This window comes from Aegilops tauschii, chromosome 1 (genome assembly GCF_002575655.3).
Source record: "Aegilops tauschii subsp. strangulata cultivar AL8/78 chromosome 1, Aet v6.0, whole genome shotgun sequence".
In the NCBI taxonomy this organism is placed as follows: domain Eukaryota; kingdom Viridiplantae; phylum Streptophyta; class Magnoliopsida; order Poales; family Poaceae; genus Aegilops; species Aegilops tauschii.
This window is the reverse complement of record NC_053035.3, coordinates 78,744,616-78,771,212: the sequence shown is the minus strand read 5'-3', so window position 1 is coordinate 78,771,212 and position 26,597 is coordinate 78,744,616.

The following is a 26,597-nucleotide window of genomic DNA, read 5'->3' as shown; positions in this document are numbered from 1 at the left end:
TAGGAGCATGCGGACGACCGGCGCTGCTTTGGGCGGCTGGAGCAACAAGACTAGAGGTTGAAGAAGCACTATGGCCGTTGGATGGACATCGTACGGTCACTGGAGCTAGAATCGTTCATATTGACTAAGTTGACAAAGCACTCCGTCCCCGTCAACTTAGTAGGCCCACAAGTCGGCCTCCCACCAAGGTGGGTCCCAACTAGCAGGGGGAGTATTCATTTTTTGTGCGTAATAAGGAGGCACTTCCTTGCGTGCGAAGATATAGCTGGTGGGTCCGACCTGTCAGCGGTGGGAACGTTTTTTCGTGAAATACAGAGGCCCTTCCGGTAGGCCCCAGCTGTCAGGTGGAGGAATTATTATTTTGTGCTTAATAAGGAGGCATTTCCTTGCGTGCGGCCATGGACCCAGCTGTCAGCCTCTCCACGCACAGTCTACTTCCGATGGTGTCGTACGTTGACCACGTTGACCACTCCGCGCCGAGCGAATCCAAGGTGGTGGACGATGGCGAGGCCCCGGACAGCAACGAGCCAGAGATGGGAAGACGCGGGAGTAGAGTGTCGGTGTACAAAAGAAGGGGCGCACCTTCGTACCCCTTTACCTGTGCACGGACAGTCGGAGCCGCGCCCACGGCCACACCAAGCAGAGCAGGGGAGGTGAACCAAGGTAAAACCGAAGCCCGAAGCAGCCAGAGCAACACCAGGGCCAAGACCACAAAGAGCAGAGGGACGAAGCAGGTTCCCCCGGCAAGACCCTTGCCGGGGCAGCCTCAGCGGCCCCGACAATACCCTTGCCGGGGCGGCTCGCCCACACCAGCGGAGTGAGCCACACTCGAGCCCACGGTTTCTAACTCAGCCAACCACGTTGGAACTAGGGCTCGGGAGGCAGCTCCATGGTGGCATGCAGATCTTTGTCAAGACCAAGGACTGTTCAAGATAAGATGAGGATTAAAAGACAACAGTCCTCGGCAAGATCCTTGCCGAGGAAGGCCACAAGACCCCCGGCAAGATCCTTGCCGGGGACGACAGCGCGCCACGGCAAGACCCTTGCCGGACACCCGGCAAGGCCCTCGCCAAGGGCGCCAGTAGGGCCACTGCCAGGCCCGCACCAACCAAGTCTCTACCGCCGTTCGCATGCAGCTGCCAGCTCAACCAGCTGAACAGGCACCTGCGTGGCAACATGCAGCTCCCAGGCCAACTCATCAAGCGCCTGCATGGTGGCATGCAGATCTTCGTGAAGGCTCCACCACCGCGCCACCTCAGCTGCCTGCCTGCCTACATGGCGCCGCACGCATCGCTGGCCAGGGCGCGTGTCGAAGCAAGGAGGAGCGGCGACGGACGGGACGAGCCTCGCCCCGTCCCCGATAAAGCTAGGGGACACCTCAGCGGCGCATTAAATGCGTCTTGTCCTGTAATACGAGCGATAAGCTCGCAATACTGTACGCCTTTCCACGTCCTGTGTGCCACTGTGGCAGCCCCTTTCGACTAGAAAAGGAGGCCCATGGCATACTGGAGAAGGATTCGGCTCTTTGGAACCACACACCCCACCATAGCTAGTTCGAGAGCTCAAGAACTCTCTAAAATACACCCACCAAAGCAGGACTAGGGTTTTACGCATCTTCGCAGCCCGAACCTGGGTAAACGATCCTTGTGCTGACTACTAATCCCGCTCTTCTCACAACCCTGTGCCCCGGCAACCGTAGTAGGGATTCCTGTGATCCCATAGGTGTCGTTCCACACCGACATCTTTGGCGCGCTAGGTAGGGGGCGCAATTGTGAGAATCTGGTCTGGTAGTTAGTCTAGCAGTTCTTCGTCGCCATGGTTCCCAAGAAGGAGACGGCCAGGAGAAAAGAGTGCCGCCCGCGAACGCGAAGGACGCCAGCACGGCGACAGAAAAGCTAAGTCATTCAGAGCCTTGAGTTATTTCTCTTATATATAAGGTTATCGTCCTCGGAGATCCTACCCATGTATGAAAAACCTGCACGCAAAGGGGCCTTCCTGCAATTGGCAATGCCCTTGTTCTGTTTCGAGTCCGCTCAACAGCTCAAGCGGTCGCGTCGAGGGTGGCGGGGTAGCCTTCCGCACTTGGCAACGCTCTCGATTCTGACTCGAGTCAAGCTCGACAGTTCGGGCGGCCGCGCTAAGGGCGATAAGGTGGTTCGCCTGGCAGCAAGCACACCCGGCAGGCCAATGGGGATCCGTCCCCAAGACGCCGCCCTGGGTTTATGCGCCGGCGAACCTACCAAGTTAATGTAGGGTGGACATACAAAGGAAAATTGAACAGGAAAATAACATGCATAATATTAGAAGTACTGCAGAAGTTATATTACATCACTTGTTGCCGCAGTTCTAACTAAAGATAAAAATCGTCTTGGTTGTGAACTTGCAGCAACAAAAAGAAACGGGGTGCCTAATCCCGGCGCTGGCCCTCCACCCTTAGAATTCCGCTGACACGGCTGATGATGGGCTTGATGCGCTCCCTGAGCGGCGCGAGGTCAGTATCCTCCGGCAAGCTCTCCAGCGCGGTGTCGAAGTCGAGGTCGGGGTACCAATATGCCACCTTGGTGAGAACCTTGGTCATGGCGCCCTGGCAAAGCCTCCGGGCCTCGTCAGCCAGCGAGGCCGCCCGGTTGGCGTGAAGATGCTCCAGAGCCCCGAGAACACACTCGAAGAACAAGGTCAGCTTGGCATTGGTGGTCCCGCTACGCTCTGCGGCGTACCTCACGCTTGGCATTCCCATGGTAGCCAGCTGCGCGATGATCCTGCCGGCGACGTCCTCGAGGCGGCCGATCCAGCAGTTCACGCCCTCCTTGAAATCCTTATGCTCGGCGGCCTCATTCTTCTACAGTTGCTTCTCGGTCTCCAGCTCCTTGGCTAGGGCCCCCTCCCGGCCTTTGGCCTCTGTGAGCATCCCCTCGAGGCCCTCCAGCTTCAGCGTGAGGTCCTTGATGGACTTTTTGGCCTCGGAGAGCTCCCCGGCCTTGCTGATGGCCGCGCCCTGCACCTCCGTCAGGGCGCCGTTCAGCATGTCCTTCTGCTGGGACAGCTTCAGGGCCTACTCCTTCAGCTCGTCCCGCTCCACCTCCAGCTCCTTCACCTTGTCGGCGTGAACCTGGGCCTGGGCATCGAGTGCCTCTTTGTGCCTCTGCTCCAGCTCACTGGTCTGCTGGAAGACAAGCTTCCCCACCTCTTCATCCTTGCCGTGAAGCGTGGCAGCAAGCTTCCCCTCGCGCGCGGCAAGGTCCTCCTCCTAGGAGTTCAGTGCGGCCTCGTGCTGGGTCCGAGCGGCTTCGGCGGCGGCGGCCAAGTTCTTCGCCGTCTCTTGGGCCTTCTCGACGTCGGCCAATTTCATGGTGAGCTCCACGTCGCGCTTGGCCAGCTCGCCCTGGGCGGTCCTTAGCTCCTTGTGAGCCTGGCAGAACCAGTCCTGCGCCTCGGCGACGCGCTTCTGGAGGTCCGCCTCCGCTTTCTCCACCATCGCCGTCCTAGACCTGACTTTGTCCAGGCGGGCACGGTGGAGCGCCCGGAGCCTCCAGAAGTTGACACCCATGGCCTGAAGCAGCCGCTCCTCCTGGGAGCCGTCGCCACCAACACTCAGCTCGTCGACGACCTCAAGCCTGGCGGCGGCAAGCACTTCGTCGTCGAACACCTCTCCCTCGACGGGCGTCCTGGTGCTCGACGCGCCTGGAAGGTGGATGAACAAGTCGTCACTCACCCTCAGGTACTTGCCGGAGCCGGAAGCAGCAGAAGGGGAAGGCTGGTCATCAGCCACCTCCTCCTCCTCGGCAGCGGCCCTGTCAGCCTCCCCGGCAGGCCCCTTGCCAGTCTCCTCAGCGGCGGCCTTGCCGGCCCCCCCGGCAGGCCCCTTGGCGGTGTCCTCAGCAACACCACTGGCGTTTTCCTTGGCGGCGATCTTCTCGGCCTCCGCCGCGGCGTCCTTGGCCACGTCCTCGATGACGGTGTCCAGGTCCTCCCGGTCCGCCGAGAGAGGATCTGGATATCAAGAAGAGGGTGGGGTAGAGCCAAGATCAAAGATTCAAAAACAAGAGAAAAAGCAGGGACGAAGGGTGGACGACTTACCGGTGCTAGGCTGGGAAGCAGAAGTCCCCTCCCCGCCAACATCTGGCGCCGAGGCGAAGCCGCCGGCGCCCAAGCTCTCCTCCTCCTCCTCCTCCGTGTGCGTGGGCTCGGTGTTTGGCGCCCTTGCCGGGGACGCCCCTCGGGGCGGCTGTTAGGGAACGTAGTAATTTCAAAAAATTTCATACGCACACGCAAGATCATGGTGATGCATAGCAACGAGAGGGGAGAGTGTTGTCTACGTACCCTTGTAGACCGTAAGCGGAAGCGTTATATCAACGCGGTTGATGTAGTCGTACGTCTTCACGATCCGACCGATCAAGTACCGAACGCACGGCACCTCCGAGTTCAGCACACGTTCAGCCCGATGACGTCCCTCGAACTCCGGTCCAGCCGAGTGTTGAGAGAGAGTTTCGTCAGCACGACGGCGTGGTGACGATGATGATGTTCTACCGACGCAGGGCTTCGCCTAAGCACCGCTACAGTATTATCGAGGTGGACTATGGTGGAGGGGGCACCGCACACGGCTAAAAAATCAGTGATCAATTGTTGTGTCTCCAAGGGGTGCCCCCCTCCCCGTATATAAAGGAGTGGAGGAGGGGGAGGGCCGGCCCTCTCTATGGCGCGCCCTAGGAGGAGTCCTACTCCCACCGGGAGTAGGATTCCCCCCTTCCAAGTAGTAGGAGTAGGAGTAAAGGAAAGGGGAGAGAGAAGAGAAGGAAGGAGGGGGCGCAGCCCCTCCCCCTAGTCCAATTCGGACTAGGCCTTGGGGGGGCGCAGCCTCTCCTCTCTCTTTCCCCTAAAGCCCAATAAGGCCCATATACTCCCCGGCGAATTCCCGTAACTCTCGGGTACTCCGAAAAATACCCGAATCACTCGGAACCTTTCCGATGTCCGAATATAGTCGTCCAATATATCGATCTTTACGTCTCGACCATTTCGAGACTCCTCATCATGTCCCCGATCTCATCCGGTACTCCGAACTACCTTCGGTACATCAAATCACATAAACTCATAATATAACTGTCATCGAAACTTTAAGCGTGCGGACCCTACGGGTTCGAGAACTATGTAGACATGACCGAGACACGTCTCCGGTAAATAACCAATAGCGGAACCTGGATGCTCATATTGGCTCCCACATATTCTACGAAGATCTTTATCGGTCAAACCGCATAACAACATACGTTGTTCCCTTTGTCATCGGTATGTTACTTCCCCGAGATTCGATCGTCGGTATCTCAATACCTAGTTCAATCTCGTTACCGGCAAGTCTCTTTACTCGTTCTGTAATACATCATCCCGCAACTAACTCATTAGTTGCAATGCTTGTAAGGCTTATAGTGATGTGCATTACCGAGTGGGCCTAGAGATACCTCTCCAACAATCGGAGTGACAAATCCTAATCTCGAAATACGCCAACCCAACAAGTACCTTCGGAGACACCTGTAGAGCACCTTTATAATCACCCAGTTACGTTGTGACGTTTGGTAGCACACAAAGTGCTCCTCCGGTAAACGGGAGTTGCATAATCTCATAGTCATAGGAACATGTATAAGTCATGAAGAAAACAATAGCAACATACTAAACGAACGAGTGCTAAGCTAACGGAATGGGTCAAGTCAATCACATCATTATCCTAATGGTGTGATCCCGTTAATCAAATGACAACTCATGTCTATGGCTAGGAAACATAACCATCTTTGATCAACGAGCTAGTCAAGTAGAGGCATACTACTGACACTCTGTTTGTCTATGTATTCACACATGTATTACTTTTCCGGTTAGTACAATTCTAGCATGAATAATAAACATTTATCATGAGAATAAGGAAATAAATAATAACTTTATTATTGCCTCTAGGGCATATTTCCTTCAGTCTCCCACTTGCACTAGAGTCAATAATCTAGTTCACATCGCCATGTGATTTAACACCAATTGTTCACATCACCATGTGATTAACACCCATAGTTCACATCATCATGTGACCAACACCCAAAGGGTTTACTAGAATAAATAATCTAGTTCACATTGCTATGTGATTAACACCCAAAGAGTACTAAGGTGTGATCATGTTTTGCTTGTGAGAGAAGTATAGTCAACGGGTCTGCCACACTCAGATCCGTATGTATTTTGCAAATTTCTATGTCAACAATGCTCTGCACGGAGCTACTCTAGCTAATTGCTCCCACTTTCAATATGTATCCAGATTGAGACTTAGAGTCATCTGGATCAGTGTCAAAAACTTGCATCGACGTAACCCTTTACGACGAACCTTTTGTCACCTCCATAATCGAGGAACATATGCTTATTCCACTAAGGATAATTTTGACCGCTGTCCAGTGATCTACTCCTAGATCACTATTGTACTCCCTTGCAAAACACAGTGTAGGGTATATAATAGATCTGGTACACAGCATGGCATACTTTATAGAACCTGTGGCTGAGGCATAGGGAATGACTTTCATTCTCTTTCTATCTTCTGCCTTGGTTGGGATTTGAGTCTTACTCAATTTCACACCTTGTAACACAGGCAAGAACTCTTTCTTTGACTGTTCCATTTTGAACTACTTCAAAATCTTGTCAAGGTATGTACTCATTGAAAAAACTTATCAAGCGTCTTGATCTATCTCTATAGATCTTGATGCTCAATATGTAAGCAGCTTCACCAAGGTCTTTCTTTGAAAAACTCCTTTCAAACACTCCTTTATGCTTTGCAGAATAATTCTACATTATTTCTGATCAACAATATGTCATTCACATATACTTATCAGAAATGCTGTAGTGCTCCCACTCACTTTCTTGTAAATACAGGCTTCACCGCAAGTCTGTATAAAACTATATGCTTTGATCAACTTATCAAAGCGTAGATTCCAACTCCGAGATGCTTGCACCAGTCCATAGATGGATCGCTGGAGCTTGCATATTTTGTTAACACCTTTAGGATCGACAAAAACTTTCTGGTTGCATCATATACAACTCTTCTTTAATAAATCCATTAAGGAATGCAGTTTTGTTTATCCATTTGCCAGATTTCATAAAATGCGGCAATTGCTAACATGATTTGGACAGACTTAAGCATAGATACGAGTGAGAAACTCTCATCGTAGTCAACACCTTGAACTTGTCGAAAACCTTTTTGCGACAATTCTAGCTTTGTAGATAGTAACACTACTATCAGCGTCTGTCTTCCTCTTGAAGATCCATTTATTTTCTATGGCTTGCCGATCATCGGGAAAGTCAACCAAAGTCCACACTTTGTTCCCATACATGGATCCTATCTCAGATTTCATGGCCTCAAACCATTTCGCGGAATCTGGGCTCATCATCGCTTCCTCATAGTTCATAGGTTCGTCATGGTCAAGTAACATGACCTCCAGAACAGGATTACTGTACCACTCTGGTGCGGATCTTACTCTGGTTACCTACGAGGTTCGGTAGTAACTTGATCTGAAGTTACATGATCATCATCATTAGCTTCCTCACTAATTGGTGTAGGAGTCACAGGAATAGATTTCTGTGATGAACTACTTTCCAATAAGGGAGCAGGTACAGTTACCTCATCAAGTTCTACTTTCCTCCCACTCACTTCTTTCGAGAGAAACTCCTTCTCTAGAAAGGATCCATTCTTAGCAATGAATGTTTTGCCTTCGGATCTGTGATAGAAGGTGTACCCAACTGTCTCCTTTGGGTATCCTATGAAGACGCACTTCTCTGACTTGGGTTTGAGCTTATCAAGATGAAGCTTTTTCACATAAGCATCGCAATCCAAACTTTAAGAAACAACAGCTTAGGTTTCTTGCTAAACCACAGTTCATATGGTGTCGTCTCAACGGATTTAGATGGTGCCCTTTTTAATGTGAATGCAGCTATCTCTAATGCATAACCCCAAAACGATAGTGGTAAATCGGTATGAGACATCATAGATTGCACTATATCCAATAAAGTACGGTTATGACGTTCGGACACACCATTACGCTGTGGTGTTCCAGGTGGCATGAGTTTTTGAAACTATTCCACATTGTTTTAATTGAAGACCAAACTCGTAACTCAAATATTCTCCTCCACGATCAGATTGTAGAAACTTTATTTTCTTGTTACGATGATTTTCCACTTCACTCTGAAATTATATGAACTTTTCAAATATTTCAGACTTTATGTTTCATCAAGTAGATATACCCATATATTCTTAAATCATCTGTGAATGTCAGAAAATAACGATACCCGCCGCGAGCCTCAACACCCATCAGACCACATACATCAGTATGTATGATTTCCAACAAATCTGTTGCTTGCTCCATTGTTTCGGAGAACGGCATTTTAGTCATCTTGCCCAAGAGGCATGGTTCGCAAGCATCAAGTGATTCATAATCAATTGATTCCAAAAGCCCATCAGCATGGAGTTTCTTCATGCGTTTTACACCAATATGACCTAAACGGCAGTGCCACAAATAAGTTGCACTATCATTATTAACTTTGCATCTTTTTGGCTTCAATATTATGAATATGTGTATCACTACGATCGAGATCCAACAAACCATTTTCGTTGGTGTGTATGACCATAGAAGGTTCTATTCATGTAAACAGAACAACAATTGTTCTCTAACTTAAATGAATAACCGTATTGCAATAAACATGATCAAATCATATTTATGCTCAATGCAAACACCAAATAACACTTATTTAGGTTCAACACTAATCCCGAAAGTATAGGGAGTGTGCGGTGATGATCATATCAATCTTGGAACCAATTCCAACACACATCGTCACTTCACCCTTAACTAGTCTCTGTTTATTCTGTAACTCCTGTTTCGAGTTACTAATTTTAGCAACCGAACAAGTATCAAATACCTAGGGGCTACTATAAACACTAGTAAGGTACACATCAATAACACGTATATCAAATATAGCTTGTTCACTTTGCCATCCTTCTTATCTGCCAAATACTTGGGGTGGTTCCGCTTCTAGTGACCAGTCCCTTTGCAGTAGAAGCACTTAGTCTCAGGCTTAGGTCCAGACTTGGGCTTCTTCACTTGAGCAGCAACTTGCTTGCCATTCTTCTTGAAGTTCCCCTTCTTCCCTTTGCCCTTTCTCTTGAAACTAGTGGTCTTGTCAACCATCAACACTTGATGTTTTTCTTGATTTCTACCTTCGCCGATTTTAGCATCGGGAAGAGCTTGGGAATTGTTTTCGTCATACCTTGCATATTATAGTTCATCACGAAGTTTTACTAACTTGGTGATGGTGACTAGAGAATTCTGTCAATCACTATTTTATCTGGAAGATTAACTCCCACTTGATTCAAGCGATTGTAGTACCCAGACAATCTGAGCACATGCTCACTGGTTGAGCTATTCTCCTCCATCTTGTAGGCAAAGTACTGTCAGAGGTCTCATACCTCTCGACACGGGCATGAGTATGAAATACCAATTTCAACTCTTGGAACATCTTATATGCTCCGTGGCGTTCAAAACATTTTTGAAGTCCCGGTTCTAAACCGTAAAGCATGGTGCACTAAACTATCAAGTAGTCATCATACCGAGCTTTTTTCAAAACGTTCATAACGTCTGCATCTGCTCCTGCAATAGGTGTGTCACCTAGCGGTGCATCAAGGACATAATTCTTCTGTGCAGCAATGAGGAAAATCCTCAGATCACGGAACAAGTCCGCATCATTGCTACTATCATCTTTCAACTTAGTTTTCTCTAGGAATCATATCAAAATAAATGGGGGGCTACATCGCGAGCTATTGATCTACAACATAGATATGCAAATACTACCAGGACTAAGTTCATGATAAATTAAAGTTCAATTAATCATATTACTTAAGAACTCCCACTTAGATAGACATCCCTCTAATCATCTAAGTGATCACGTGATCCAAATCAACTAAACCATAACCGATCATCACGTGAAATGGAGTAGCTTTCAATGGTGAACATCACTATGTTGATCATATCTACTATATGATTCACGCTCGACCTTTCGGTGTCAGTGTTCCGAGGCCATATCTGCATATGCTAGGCTCGTCAAGTTTAACCTGAGTATTCTGCGTGTGCAAAACTAGCTTGCACCCGTTGTAGATGGACGTAGAGCTTATCACACCCGATCATCACGTGGTGTCTGGGCACGACGAACTTTGGCAACGGTGCATACTTAGGGAGAACACTATTATCTTGAAATTTAGTGAGAGATTATCTTATAATTCTACCGTCAATCAAAGCAAGATAAGATGCATAAAAGATAAACATCACATGCAATCAAAATATGTGACATGATATGGCCATCATCATCGTGTGCCTTTGATCTCCATATCCAAAGCATCATCATGATCTCCATCGTCACCGGCATGACACTATGATCTCTATCATCTTGATCTATATCAATGTGTCATCATATGGTCGTCTCGCCAACTATTGCTCTTGCAACTATTGCTATCGCATAGCGATAAAGTGAAGCAATTATTTGGCGCTTGCATCTTATGCAATAAAGAGATAACCATAAGGCTTCTGCCAGTTGCCGATAACTTCAACAAAACATGATCATCTCATACAACAACTTATATCTCATCACGTCTTGACCATATCACATCACAACATGCCCTGCAAAAACAAGTTAGACGTCCTCTACTTTGTTGTTGCAAGTTTTACGTGGCTGCTACGGGCTGAGCAAGAACCGTTCTTACCTACGCATCAAAACCACAATGATAGTTCATCAAGTTAGTGCTGTTTTAACCTTCTCAAGGACCGGGCGTAGCCACACTTAGTTCAACTAAAGTTGGAGAAACTGACACCCGCTAGTCACCTGTGTGCATAGCACGGCGGTAAAACCAGTCCGTACGTGTAATGTCGGTCCGGGCCGGTTCATCCAACAATACCGCGAACCAAAGTGTGACATGCTGGTAAGCAGTATGACTTATATCGTCCACAACTCACTTGTGTTCTACTCGTGCATATTACATCAACGCATAAAACCAGGCTCGGATACCACTGTTGGGGAACGTAGTAATTTCAAAATTTTCCTACGCACACGCAAGATCATGGTGATGCATAGCAACGAGAGGGGAGAGTGTTGTCTACGTACCCTCGTAGACCATAAGCGGAAGCGTTATATCAACGCGGTTGATGTAGTCGTACGTCTTCACGATCCGACCGATCCAAGTACCAAAAGCACGACACCTCCGAGTTCTGCACACGTTTAGCTCGATGACGTCCCCGCCTTCTCGATCCAGCAAGAGGGGCGAAGTAGTAGATGAGTTCCGGCATCACGACGGCGTGGTGACGGTGTTGGTGAAGAACAATCTCCACAGGGCTCCGCCTAAGCACTACGGAAACTATGACGGATGATAAACTAGAGGGGACGGGGTTGCCGGCACACGGCTTGGTCTTTCTTGATGTGTCTTGGGTGCTAGCCCTACCCCTCTATTTATATGTTGAGCCTTGGGGTCGAAACTTGGAGTAAAAGCCTCCACAAAGTCGGTTTCACCCGAAAGGCAAGAGTCCTTCTCGGACTCCAGGGCCAGACGCCAGGGTTCCCGGCACCTGGACCCAGACGCCAGGGACCCTAGCGTCTGGCCCCTGGACTCCGCAAAACTTCCTTTTGCGCCTTCCAAAAACCTCATGGGCTTTCCCCTTTGGCCCAGATAAAGTGTTCTCGTGCCCAAACATTCCGGGAAACATCCGGAATCCCTTCTGATGGATTCTGGAACCTTTCCGGAGATCAAACACTACTATCCACATATCAATCTTTACTTCCGGACCATTCCGGAGTTCCTCGTCACATCCGTGATCTCATCCAAAACTCCGAACAACATTCGGTCACCAACATACATAACTCATAGTACTATATCGTCAACATACATAATTCTTCTGTGCAGCAATGAGGATAATCCTCAGATCACGAATCCAATCCGCATCATTGCTACTAACATCTTTCAACTTAGTTTTCTCTAGGAACATATAAAAATTAAACGGGGAGGAACATCGCGAGCTATTGATCTACAACATAGATATGCTAATACTACCAGGACTAAGTTCATGATAAATTAAAGTTCAATTAATCATATTACTTAAGAACACCCACTTAGATAGACATCCCTCTAATCCTCTAAGTGATCACGTGATCCAAATCAACTAAACCATAACCGATCATCACGTGAAATGGAGTAGCTTTCAATGGCGAACATCATTATGTTGATCATATCTACTATATGATTCACGCTTGACATTTCAGTCTCAGTGTTCCGAGGCTATATCTGCATATGCTAGGCTCGTCAAGTTTAACCTGAGTATTCTGCATGTGCAAAACTGGCTTGCACCCGCTGTAGATGGACGTAGAGCTTATCACACCTGATCATCACGTGGTGTCTGGGCACAACGACCTTTGGCAACGGTGCATACACAGGGAGAACACTTTTATCTTGAAATTTAGTGAGATATCATCTTTTAATGCTACCGTCAATCAAAGCAAGATAAGATGCATAAAAGATAAACATCACATGCAATCAATATAAGTGATATGATATGGCCATCATCATCTTGTGCTTGTGATCTCCATCTCCGAAGCACCGTTCTGATCACCATCGTCACCGGCACGACACCTGGATCTCCATCATAGCATCGTTGTCGTCTCGCCAATCTTATGCTTCTACGACTATCGCTACCGCTTAGTGATAAAGTAAAGCATTACAGGGCGATTGCATTGCATACAATAAAGCGACAACCATATGGCTCCTGCCAGTTGCCGATAACTCGGTTACAAAACATGATCATCTCATACAATAAAATTTAGCATCATGCTTTGACCATATCACATCACAACATGCCCTGCAAAAACATGTTAGACGTCCTCTACTTTGTTGTTGCAAGTTTTTATGTGGCTGCTACGGGCTGAGCAAGAGCCGTTCTTACCTACGCATCAAAACCACAACGATAGTTTGTCAAGTTGGTGCTGTTTTAACCTTCGCAAGGACCGGGCGTAGCCACACTCGGTTCAACTAAAGTTGGAGAAACTGACACCCGCTAGCCACCTGTGTGCAAAGCACGTCGGTAGAACCAGTCTCGCGCAAGCATATGCGTAATGTCGGTCCAGGCCGCTTCATCCAACAATACTGCCGAACCAAAGTATGACATGCTAATAAGCAGTATGACTTATATCACCCACAACTCACTTGTGTTCTACTCGTGCATATGCCATCTCACTTGTGTCCAATTCGGACTAGGCCTTGGGGGGGCGCGCAGCCTCTCCTCTCTCTTTCCCCTAAAGCCCAATAAGGCCCATATACTCCCCGGCGAATTCCCGTAACTCTCCGGTACTCCAAAAAATACCCGAATCACTCGGAACCTTTCCGATGTCCGAATATAGTCGTCCAATATATCGATCTTTACGTCTCGACCATTTCAAGACTCCTCGTCATGTCCCCGATCTCATCCGGGGCTCCGAACTACCTTCGGTACATCAAATCACATAAACTCATAATATAACTATCATCGAAACTTTAAGCGTGCGGACCCTACGGGTTCGAGAACTATGTAGACATGACCGAGACACGTCTCTGGTCAATAACCAATAGCGGAACCTGGATGCTCATATTGGCTCCCACATATTCTACGAAGATCTTTATCGGTCAAACCGCATACAACATACGTTGTTCCCTTTGTCAACGGTATGTTATTTGCCCGAGATTCGATCGTCGGTATCTCAAGACCTAGTTCAATCTCGTTACCGGCAAGTCTCTTTACTCGTTCCGTAATACATCATCCCGCAACTAACTCATTAGTTGCAATGCTTGCAAGGCTTATAGTGATGTGCATTACCGTGTGGGCCTAGAGATACCTCTCCGACAATCGGAGTGAAAAATCCTAATCTCGAAATACGCCAACCCAACAAGTACCTTCGGAGACACCTGTAGAGCACCTTTATAATCAACCAGTTACGTTGTGACGTTTGGTAGCACACAAAGTGTTCCTCCGGTAAACGGGAGTTGCATAATCTCATAGTCATAGGAACATGTATAAGTCATGAAGAAAGCAATAGCAACATACTAAACGATCGAGTGCCAAGCTAACGGAATAGGTCAAGTCAATCACATCATTCTCCTAATGGTGTGATCCCGTTAATCAAATGACAACTCATGTCTATGGCTAGGAAACATAACCATCTTTGATCAACGAGCTAGTCAAGTAGAGGCATACTAGTGACACTCTGTTTGTCTATGTATTCACACATGTATTACGTTTCCGGTTAATACAATTCTAGCATGAATAATAAACATTTATCATGAGAATAAGGAAATAAATAATAAATTTATTATTGCCTCTAGGGCATATTTCCTTCAGTCTCCCAATTGCACTAGTGTCAATAATCTAGTTCACATTGCCATGTGATTTAACACCAATAGTTCACATCACCATGTGATTAACACCCATAGTTCACATCATCATGTGACCAACACCCAAAGGGTTTACTAGAGACAATAATCTAGTTCACATTGCTATGTGATTAACACCCAAAGAGTACTAAGGTGTGATCATGTTTTGCTTGTGAGAGAAGTATAGTCAACGGGTCTGCCACATTCAGATCCGTATGTATTTTACAAATTTCTATGTCAACAATGCTTTGCACGGAGCTACTCTAGCTAATTGCTCCCACTTTCAATATGTCTCCAGATTGAGACTTATAGTCATCTGGATCAGTGTCAAAAACTTGCATCAACGTAACCCTTTACGACGAACCTTTTGTCACCTCTATAATCGAGAAACATATGCTTATTCCACTAAGGATAATTTTGACCGCTGTCCAGTGATCTACTCCTAGATCACTATTGTACTCCCTTGCAAAACACAGTGTAGGGTATACAATAGATCTGGTACACAGCATGGCATACTTTATAGAACCTGTGGCTGAGGCATAGGGAATGACTTTCATTCTCTTTCTATCTTCTGCCTTGGTCGGGATTTGAGTCTTACTCAATTTCACACCTTGTAACACAGGCAAGAACTCTTTCTTTGACTGTTCCATTTTGAACTACTTCAAAATCTTGTCAAGGTATGTAATCATTGAAAAAACTTATCAAGCGTCTTGATCTATCCCTATAGATCTTGATGCTCAATATGTAAGCAGCTTCACCAAGGTCTTTCTTTGAAAAACTCCTTTCAAACACTCCTTTATGCTTTGCAGAATAATTCTACATTATTTCTGATCAACAATATGTCATTCACATATACTTATCAGAAATGTTGTAGTGCTCCCACTCACTTTCTTGTAAATACAGGCTTCACCGCAAGTCTGCATAAAACTATATGCTTTGATCAACTTATCAAAGCGTATATTCCAACTCCGAGATGCTTGCACCAGTCCATAGATGGATCACTAGAGCTTGCATATTTTGTTAACACCTTTAGGATTGACAAAAACTTTCTGGTTGCATCATATACAACTCTTCTTTAATAAATCCATTAAGGAATGCAGTTTTGTTTATCCATTTGCCAGATTTCATAAAATGCGGCAATTGCTAACATGATTCGGACAGACTTAAGCATAGATACGAGTGAGAAACTCTCATCGTAGTCAACACCTTGAACTTGTCGAAAACCTTTTTGCGACAATTCTAGCTTTGTAGATAGTAACACTACTATCAGCGTCTGTCTTCCTCTTGAAGATCCATTTATTTTCTATGGCTTGCCGATCATCGGGCAAGTCAACCAAAGTCCACACTTTGTTCTCATACATGGATCCTATCTCAGATTTCATGGCCTCAAACCATTTCGCGGAATCTGGGCTCATCATCGCTTCCTCATAGTTCGTAGGTTCGTCATGGTCAAGTAACATTACCTCCAGAACAGGATTACCGTACCACTCTGGTGCGGATCTCACTCTGGTTTACCTACGAGGTTCGGTAGTAACTTGATCTGAAGTTACATGATCATCATCATTAGCTTCCTCACTAATTGGTGTACGAGTCACAGGAACAGATTTCTGTGATGAACTACATTCCAATAAGGGAGCAGGTACAGTTACCTCATCAAGCTCTACTTTCCTCCCACTCACTTCTTTCGAGAGAAACTCCTTCTCTAGAAAGGATCCATTCTTAGCAACGAATGTTTTGCCTTCGGATCTGTGATAGAAGGTGTACCCAACTGTCTCCTTTGGGTATCCTATGAAGACGCACTTCTCTGACTTGGGTTTGAGCTTACAAGATGAAACTTTTTCACATAAGCATCGCAACTCCAAACTTTAAGAAACGACAGCTTAGGTTTCTTGCTAAACCACAGTTCATACGGTGTCGTCTGAACGGATTTAGATGGTGCCCTTTTTAATGTGAATGCAGCTGTCTCTAATGCATAACCCCAAAACGATAGTGGTAAATCGGTAAGAGGCATCATAGATTGCACTATATCCAATAAAGTACGGTTATGACGTTCGGACACACCATTACGCCGTGGTGTTCCAGGTGGCATGAGTTTGTGAAACTATTCCACATTGTTTTAATTGAAGACCAAACTCATAACTCAAATATTCTCCTCCACGATCAGATCGTAGAAACTTTATTTTCTTGTTACGATGATTTTCCACTTCACTCTGAAATTATATGAAATTTTCAAATATTTCAGACTTTATGTTTCATCAAGTAGATATACCCATATCTGCTTAAATCATCTGTGAATGTCAGAAAATAACGATACCTGCCGCGAGCCTCAACACTCATCGGACCACATACATCAGTATGTATGATTTCCAACAAATCTGTTGCTTGCTCCATTGTTCCGGAGAACGACGTTTTAGTCATCTTGCCCAAGAGGCATGGTTCGCAAGCATCAAGTGATTCATAATCAATTGATTCCAAAAGCCCGTCAGCATGGAGTTTCTTCATGCATTTTACACCAATATGACCTAAACGACAGTGCCACAAATAAGTTGCACTATCATTATTAACTTTGCATCTTTTTGGCTTCAATATTATGAATATGTGTATCACTACGATCGAGATCCAACAAACCATTTCCGTTGGTGTGTATGACCATAGAAGGTTCTATTCATGTAAACAGAACAACAATTGTTCTCTAACTTAAATGAATAACCGTATTGCAATAAACATGATCAAATCATATTTATGCTCAACGCAAACACCAAATAACACTTATTTAGGTTCAACACTAATCCCGAAAGTATAGGGAGTGTGCGATGATGATCATATCAGTCTTGGAACCAATTCCAACACACATCGTCACTTCACCCTTAACTAGTCTCTGTTCATTATGTAACTCCTGTTTCGAGTTACTAATTTTTAGCAACCGAACAAGTATCAAATACCCAGGGGCTACTATAAACACTAGTAAGGTACACATCAATAACATGTATATCAAATATAGCTTGTTCACTTTGCCATCCTTCTTATCCACCAAATACTTGGGGTGGTTCCGCTTCTAGTGACCAGTCCCTTTGCAGTAGAAGCACTTAGTCTCAGGCTTAGGTCCAGACTTTGGCTTCTTCACTTGAGCAGCAACTTGCTTGCCATTCTTCTTGAAGTTCCCCTTCTTCCATTTGCCCTTTCTCTTGAAACTAGTGGTCTTGTCAACCATCAACACTTGATGTTTTTCTTGATTTCTACCTTTGCCGATTTTAGCATCGCGAAGAGCTTGGGAATTGTTTTTGTCATCCCTTGCATATTATAGTTCATCACGAAGTTCTACTAACTTGGTGATGGTGACTAGAGAATTCTGTCAATCACTATTTTATCTGGAAGATTAACTCCCACTTGATTCAAGCGATTGTAGTACCCAGACAATCTGAGCACATGCTCACTGGTTGAGCTATTCTCCTCCATCTTGTAGGCAAAGTACTGTCAGAGGTCTCATACCTCTCGACACGGGCATGAGTATGAAATACCAATTTCAACTCTTGGAACATCTTATATGCTCTGTGGCGTTCAAAACATTTTTGAAGTCTCGGTTCTAAACCGTAAAGCATGGTGCACTAAACTATCAAGTAGTTATCATACCGAGCTTTTGTCAAAACATTCATAATGTCTGCATCTGCTCCTGCAATAGGTCTGTCACCTAGCGGTGCATCAAGGACATAATTCTTCTGTGCAGCAATGAGGAAAATCCTCAGATCACGGAACAAGTCCGCATCATTGCTACTATCATCTTTCAACTTAGTTTTCTCTAGGAATCATATCAAAATAAATGGGGGGCTACATCGCGAGCTATTGATCTACAACATAGATATGCAAATACTACTAGGACTAAGTTCATGATAAATTATAGTTCAATTAACCATATTACTTAAGAACTCCCACTTAGATAGACATCCCTCTAATCATCTAAGTGATCACGTGATCGAAATCAACTAAACCATAACCGATCATCACGTGAAATGGAGTAGCTTTCAATGGTGAACATCACTATGTTGATCATATCTACTATATGATTCACGCTCGACCTTTCGGTCTCAGTGTTCCGAGGCCATATCTTCAGATGCTAGGCTCGTCAAGTTTAACCTGAGTATTCTGCGTGTGCAAAACTGTCTTGCACCCGTTGTAGATGGATGTAGAGCTTATCGCACCCGATCATCATGTGGTGTCTGGGCACGACGAACTTTGGCAACGGTGCATACTCAGGGAGAACACTATTATCTTGAATTTAGTGAGAGATCATCTTATAATGCAACCGTTAATCAAAGCAAGATAAGATGCATAAAATATAAACATCACATTCAATCAAAATATGTGACATGATATGGCCATCATCATATTGTGCCTTTGATCTCCATCTCCAAAGCATCATCATGATCTCCATCACCACCAGTGGCGCCCTCGAAGTACCAGCCGGGGGCTGGCCACCCGCGGAGACCTTGGCCCTCTTCACTCTCTGGGCCAGCATCTACACATCCCTGCAAAGACAAAGACAAGTCAAGACAAGCGACACAGATTGGGGAGGCAGAGATGACAGGAAGAAGCCAGATACTCACTCGTCTTCCACCTCCTCCTCTGCTGTTTTCCTCTTCCTTCTCGGGCTGAGGGATCTGAAGTCGAAAGTGACCCCCGCATCGGCATCTGCCGGAGGAGGGGAGGAGGGCGGAGTCTGCGTGCGCTTGGACGGAGAAGAAGCAGATGCCTTCTTCCTCGCTGCCGCGGCCTTCACCACCTTCTTCGCCGCCGCGGCCCTCGTCTGACGCGCGGACTCCTCCGGGGACTTTGGCCGCCACGCGGCCCTGATGGGCTGCACCGGCTCGCCGGAAGTGGCCAGCCGCAGGACTCGCCCTCTCCCCGTGGCCGGAGGGTCAACAGGCCCGGCCTTCTCCTCCGACGACTTGTCGGCTGCGTCCTCAACCAGAGGAGCCTCGGTGCCGGCTCTACTGGCTTCCCCAGCGGCCGCCGCCCACCGGGCGAGCTCCTCCTCCTCCGCGGCCGTCGCAGCCTTGTCCTCCACACCACCAGCGCTGCCGGCCTCCTCGGCAGGCTGCGCCTCCCTCACCCTGGCGGCGATGTAGTCCAGTTCCACCTAGGTGGTGTCTTGGACGAGCAGCCGCTCGACGTCGGCGTTGATGTACCCTTCGTGCAGAGTGTCAAAGAACTGCTGCACCTTGACGCCCTCTGGCTCCTTCCAGCTCGGGTCAGGGCCATGCGCGTTGCAGTCCGGCATCATGGCAATGATCTCGGTCCGGCGTGAATTATTGCACAGCGGGACCACTCCCGCCGGCAGCTTGAACAAAGGCCCCTTGAAGACCTTGCCGGCCTTCGCGGCAGCCCTCGCGACCTTGCCGGTCCGCTCGACCTCGCCGTCGCGGTCCACATCAAGCTGGAAGAGTGCTGGCAGAAATGGGCATGCCCCATTATCGTGAAGTTGTGGTCGAGGCCGGGGCGAAGCCACATGATGTCGGCGGGGTTCGTGAAGAGCCAGGCTGGCCTCCCCTTGTTGTGCAGTGGGGCGATCCCGCGGCGGATGAAGTCCGCCCCGATCATCTCAAGGGTGAGCCCGGCCTCGGTGAGACGGAGGATCCTGGTGGTGGCGACCGTGAGCTTCTCGTCGTCAGCGCCGACGTCGCTCCAGTCGCCTCTGCGGACCGGAGGTGCCCGGCAAACTTCGCAGAATGTCGGCGGGTACTTCTCTTCGATCCAGCACCACCAGCCCCGCCATTCTTCCCACCTCTCCTTCATGGCGCCATCCGGGTACGCTCCCTTGGACCTTGGGATCCAGGTGATGCAACCAGAAATGGCGCCTCCCGTCTGGATCCGAGGGAAGAAGTAATGGCGGAAGGCGCCGTGTTGGGGTGCTCCCCGGCGAAACCCTCGCAAAGGTGCGCGAAAAGGGCCATGCACGCCACTGCATGCGGGGTAAAATCGAAGAGGCAGAAGCCAAAGGTGTGCATGATGTCACTGAAGAAATTGGAGAAGGGAGGACAAAACCCGCAGGAAAAATAGTCGACAAAGAAGGGGTACCGATTTGGGGCAGCCTCGGCGCAGTTGGCGGGGATGACGCGCGTGGCTGGATGCCCCTGTAAGTGCACCTATAGCCACCCTTAGTTGGTTTTGGAGTATTGACGACAAACCTGGTTGAGGGACTAATGTGTTTGTGAGAATTCCAGGATAACACACGTAGTAGTCCCTCATTGATTCGGTTTACCTACCGGAGATGACCCCTAAAAATGTATGAAGACATTGAAGACAATGGTGGTATTTGAAGATATTCACAATGAAGACTATGACAAGAGAAGACATCGCGTGAAGACTATGGAGCGCGAAGACATAGTTGTTTCATTGTTTCCTTTTCTTCTTTGTTGAGTCGTAGGAACCACCGTACTGTTAAGTGGGGTCCTAGTGAACAAAGTCAGAATGACTGAAGTGATGCTCAACCAAAATCCTATGTCTTCGAGCGAAGACAATGAGAGCAAATCTTATCCAGAGTTGGATGAGTCAGCTTTACTTGTAGCCCAAGTCAAGCTGCCGCGTGTGTTTGAAATCTGACCGTTGGAACACGTGTCAGTTCCTTAGTGACCCAGGGTCATTTCAGACAAATCAGGTCGGGTTGCCTAGTGGCTATAAATAGCCCACCCCCTACACCATAAATTGGTGGCTGCTCAGAGTTAGTGCACGGCTTTTGTCGTTTGAGAGCAACCCACCTCCGAAGCTTTTGAGAGAGAGAAATCCTTGCGAGGACAAAGCCCATACACCCAGAGCCAAAGAGTGTTAGGCATCACTGAAGTCTTTCTGTCCGCGTGACCTGAAGACTTGTCACACTTGAGGACTGTGAATCCTCCAGCCGGTTGACGTCGCGTTCTGAGCATCCAAGAGTCATTGTTGATCGCCGATGAACGAAGTCTGTGAAGGTTTGGAAGTCTACCTTGAAGACTTACCAGAGTGATTGGGCGAGGACTGGGTGTCCTTAGCTCAAGGGGAATAAGGTGAAGACGTGGTCTTCTGAGTTGAATCTCAGCCTCCCTAACCAGACGTACAGTTGTCACAACAACTGGAACTGGTCCAACAAATTCTGTGTCCTCACCAAGTGACTGGTTCTATCCTCTCCCTCTCTTTACTTACAGTTTGTCTTCGTGAAGTCATTGCCTGCTTGCACTACTTGTTTGACTTCACTGTGTGACTACTATCATTGTTTGGCTTCATACTATCTTCCATCCTGATCTTTACTACCTAGCTGCTATTAGTCCTCATGCTATCACTTCATTGAATACTTGGCTATGGCTTGCTTTGTGTAGTCTACCGTCCGCTGCATATCAATAGGTTCATTTCTCTTGTTTGTCTTCGAAACTATCATGTTTTGAAGACTTCCATAAAAATCGCCTATTCACCCCCCTCTAGTCGATAACTAGCACTTTCAATTGGTATCAGAGCAAGGTACTCCCTTGTTCTGTGTGATTCGGTTTAACCACCTAGAGTTTTAGCTATGTCGACTGCAGGGATAATCAAAGTCTCCGCTGCTTGCCCCGTCTTCGATGGAACTGAATATCCCTACTGGAAGAATAAGATGCGCATGCATCTTGAAGCCATTGATGTTGACCTATGGTATGTCGTCAAGAATGGCGTTCCCAAGACCGGTGTAGGTGTCACCGCTGCTGATGTCAAGAAGTTCGTTCAACTGGATTCTACTGCCAAGAACATCATCTGTGGTCATCTAACCAAAGGACAGTATAGCCGTGTGAGTGCTCTGGAAACGTCGAAGCTAGTCTGGGACTAGCTCTCCAAGGTCAATGAAGGCGTCTCTACCCATAGAGATCAAAGGATCAGTGTTCTTCGCAACCTCTTCAACCGCTTCAAGAGAAACAACAATGAGAATGTCCAGCTCACGTTTGATCGCCTCACTGACATCACAAATGAACTTCGTTCTCTCGGCGCCACTGAGATCACCAAGCATGAAATCGTCAAGACACTACTGAGATCACTTGATAGCTCGTTCGACACCCTTGCCCTGATGATACAAGAACGCCCTGACTTCAAGACACTCGATCCGTCTGATATACTTGAGAGGCTCAACACACATGAGTTCCAGCTATCTGAGAAAAGAGATATCTATGGTCCCAACTACGGCCGAACTCGTGCTTTGAAGGCAAAAGCTGTTTCCTCATCTGAAGAAGAATCTGACTGCAGTTCTGATGATCCTGAAGACATCGGAAAGCAACTTGCTATGCTTGTGAAGAAGTTCCAGAAGTTCACTAAGAAGAAGGGCTTCAGAAAGTCTTCACGATCCAGCTCAAGAAATGATGAAGCTTCCACTCATGACTACAAGAAGAGAACATGTCACAAGTGCAAGAAACCTAGACACTACATCTCTGAGTGTCCACAGTGGGACAATGAGAACAACAAGAAGAAGAAGAGCAAGGAATATGATTCTGATGACAAGAAGAAGAAGAAATCCTCAAAGTCTTCTTCCAAGTCCTCATCCAAGTCTTCATCTCATAAGAAGAGCTCATCTGGCATGGCTCATGCTTTTGTTGGCAAGGAGATGGATTCAGAGGAGGAGTCTGCTTCTGAGGTGGCGGAGGTGGAGTCTGAGGAGGAGTCCGACCTTGGCGTTGCAAGTCTGGCTCTAGCTACAACCCACGTTGCCAAGTCCATCTTCAACACTGAAGACAATGGCCCCGTCAACAACGCTGAAGCTAAAGACAAGGACGACTCTGCTCCCACCTACTGCTTCATGGCATGTGGTGCCAAGGTAAAATCACGCGATCCTTACTTTCAAACATCAAGTGAAGATGACTCTGATTGTGAATCCAAACCCAGCTACAAAACACTTGCTAAAATTGCAACTCAACAACAGAAAGCTATGGAACATACTCAAAAACTGTTAGACAAAAGCGATGACCTGTTGGACGCTGAAATGACCCGTTCTCAGTCCTTAATTGAAGACATAAAAAATCTTCATGTTAAGTACCAGGAACTTGAAAGTCATCATGAAACGCTCTCAACCACTCATGAAAAGCTCTGCCATGATTATCTTCAAAGGAAGCAAGAGCTTGAGAAATTGAGAGCAGCTCATGAAGATCTTCAAAAAGAGAATGTGTCACTTCGCACTCAACAGATCAGTTCCACTCAGGAAGGATTTGAACCACCATGTCTAAAATGCCTTGAGCGTGATAACGCTACTTCTGTTGTTGAATGTTCTACTGCCGCTACTGTTGCAATATCTTCAACTGCTGATGTGGTAACTAACCCCTCTGCTGAGGATACCACTACTATTGCTGATGAAAATGCTAGGTTGAAGACATTGCTCGAAACAGGGATGTACAAAAGTATCAAAGGGCAGCAGACACTGTGCGATGTCCTCAAAAAGCAGATTCTGAACCAAAACCCTAGGAAAGAGGGTGTTGGGTTCGAGAGGAAAATGAATGTTGATGGCTCCTACTGGAAGCCTGAGCAGTACCCCAAAACCACATGGGTTGCTGCAAAGGGACCTTCAGTGGATCCATCCACCTTATTTGGCTTCACTTGTGCTAACCCTATTATCATTGATGAATCCTTTGATGCAAACTGTAAAATGTTTAAGAATCAGAATGGTGAAGTGTTTGCCAGGTATATTGGTACTATCTGCAGGAATGGGCCACCTATGAAGAAGATCTGGGTTCCCAAAAGTTGTCTTGAGAATCTTCCTGTGAATGTCATCATGACACCGCCTGGGAAGAAGACAAATCCCAGACCAAAGGCTTCATATGGTCCAAAGGCTTCATACAGACAGATGACTCACCTGAGTCACCCTAACGCCAATGTTTTGCAGGGAAATCATACTCAGACTTATGAATATGAGCGTGTTTCTTCAAACTGCTATGTTCATAAAACTAAGAACTTTTCTGCTTATTCATATGAGTATCATTCATCTCCTGCAAGGCTATTTGCTAGGGCTCCAAAGCCGAAGTTCTCAGATGCTGCACTTAGACTCATTGCTTCTAAGCCACCCCTGAAGATGTGGGTGGTTAAGAAGAATTAACTTCCTTTTGCAAGGAAAGGTCTCCAGCCGGAAATCAAAGGCGTCTGATGCTATTGCTGGGGACCTATAACATCTTGTAGGGCGCAAGATCAAATGCCCAAATGGTCTCACTATGTATTTTGTTCCTGAATCGTTTGCCAATTATCCTATCAGTCCTAATCTTGATCTGAGCTTTGAATCCTCTTGCCCGTCAAATGTTTATGCTTCACAATACTCTTGGTGAAGCCTATCCCCCTAACTGTACTGTAGGGTATGACACCTCATGCTTCAGAATGGATCATGGACAGCGGATGCACTAATCATATGACTGGTGATCGAAGTCTTCTCATGGACTCAACCTTACGTCCATCTGACAAGAGTCACATCACATTTTCTGACACTGGTAAAAGCAAGGTATTGGGTCTAGGTAGAGTTGCAATCTCAAAGGATCAGCACATGGATAAAGTGATGCTTGTTGAATCCCTTGGTTTCAACTTAATGTCTGTCTCAATGCTTTGTGACTTGAACATGATTGTGATATTTGGAAAATATTGTTGCCTTGTACTAATGGAATCTGACAAGTCTCTAGTCTTTGAAGGGTACCGGAAAGATGATCTGTACATGGTAGATTTCTCAGCAGGTCCACAGCTTGCCGTATGTCTTCTAGCAAAAGCTTCAGAGTGCTGGCTCTGGCATCAAAGGCTAGGGCATGCTGGCATGAGGAACTTACACACTCTCGCAAAGAAGAAGCATGTCATAGGCATCGAGGGTGTCAAGTTCAAGAAGGATCACTTGTGCGGTGCCTACGAAGCTGGAAAGATGACAAGGGCCAAGCATCCCTCAAAGACAATCATGACGACATCTCAACCCTTCGAGCTGCTATGTACACATGGACTTATTTGGCCCTACTCACTACTCTACTCTCACTACTACTGCTTGTCTCTATGTCATCATCATTGTTGATGATTATTCAAGATATACGTGGGTGCACATAATTCTCTACAAGACTGAAGTGCAGGATGTCTTCAGACGCTTCGCCAACCGTGCCATGAACAACTATGGCGTCAAGATCAAGCATATCAGGAGTGACAACGGCACTGAGTTCAAGAACACCGGCCTCGACCTTTACTTGGATACATTAGGCATCACTCATGAGTTCTCAGCTCCGTACACACCTCAGCAGAATGGCATCGTGGAGCGCAAGAACAGAACACTCATTGAGATGGCTCAGACGATGCTCGATGAATACAAGACTCCAAGAAAGTTCTGGCCTGAAGCTATTGATACTGCATGCCATGTCATCAACCGTGTTTATCTTCACAAGCTTCTGAAGAAAACATCCTATGAACTCCTCACTGGTAAGAAGCCAAATGTCAGTTACTTCAGAGTATTTGGTGCTAGGTGCTGGATCAAGGATCCACATCACACTTCAAAATTTGCACCGAAAGCACATGAAGATTTTATGCTTGGTTACGGAAAGGATTCACACTACTATAGAGTCTTCAACCTCTTTCACTATAAAGTGGTTGAAACTGTGGATGTGCGGTTCGATGAGACTAACGGCTCGCAAAGAGAGCACCTGCCAAATGTGCTAGATGAATTTCCACCTAGTGAATCCATCAAGCTCATGGGAACTGGAGAAATCATACCGTGTGAAGCACAGCCTGAAGAGGAACTTATCATTTCTGCACCTAATCAACCAGAAGACAATGCTCAGCCCGAAGACAATCCTTCCCACGATGACAATGATCAGCAAGAGCAAAATCTTCATCCAGTTCATCCTCGTGTTGCAAATGAAGTACAGATTGAGAAGATAATTGATAGCATCAATGCACCTGGTCCACTCACTCGTTCAAGAGCAACACAGCTAGCAAATTTCTGTGGGCACTTTGCTTTTGTCTCAATATCTGAACCCAAAAAAGTTGCTGAAGCCTTCATGGAACCTGAATGGGTTTAAGGTATGCAAGAAGAGCTTCAACAGTTCAAGCTGAACAATGTCTGGGAACTTGTCAAGCGTCCTGACCCCCGCAAGCACAACATAATAGGCACAAAATGGATATATCACAACAAACAAGATGAGCATGGTCAAGTTGTCAGAAACAAGGATCG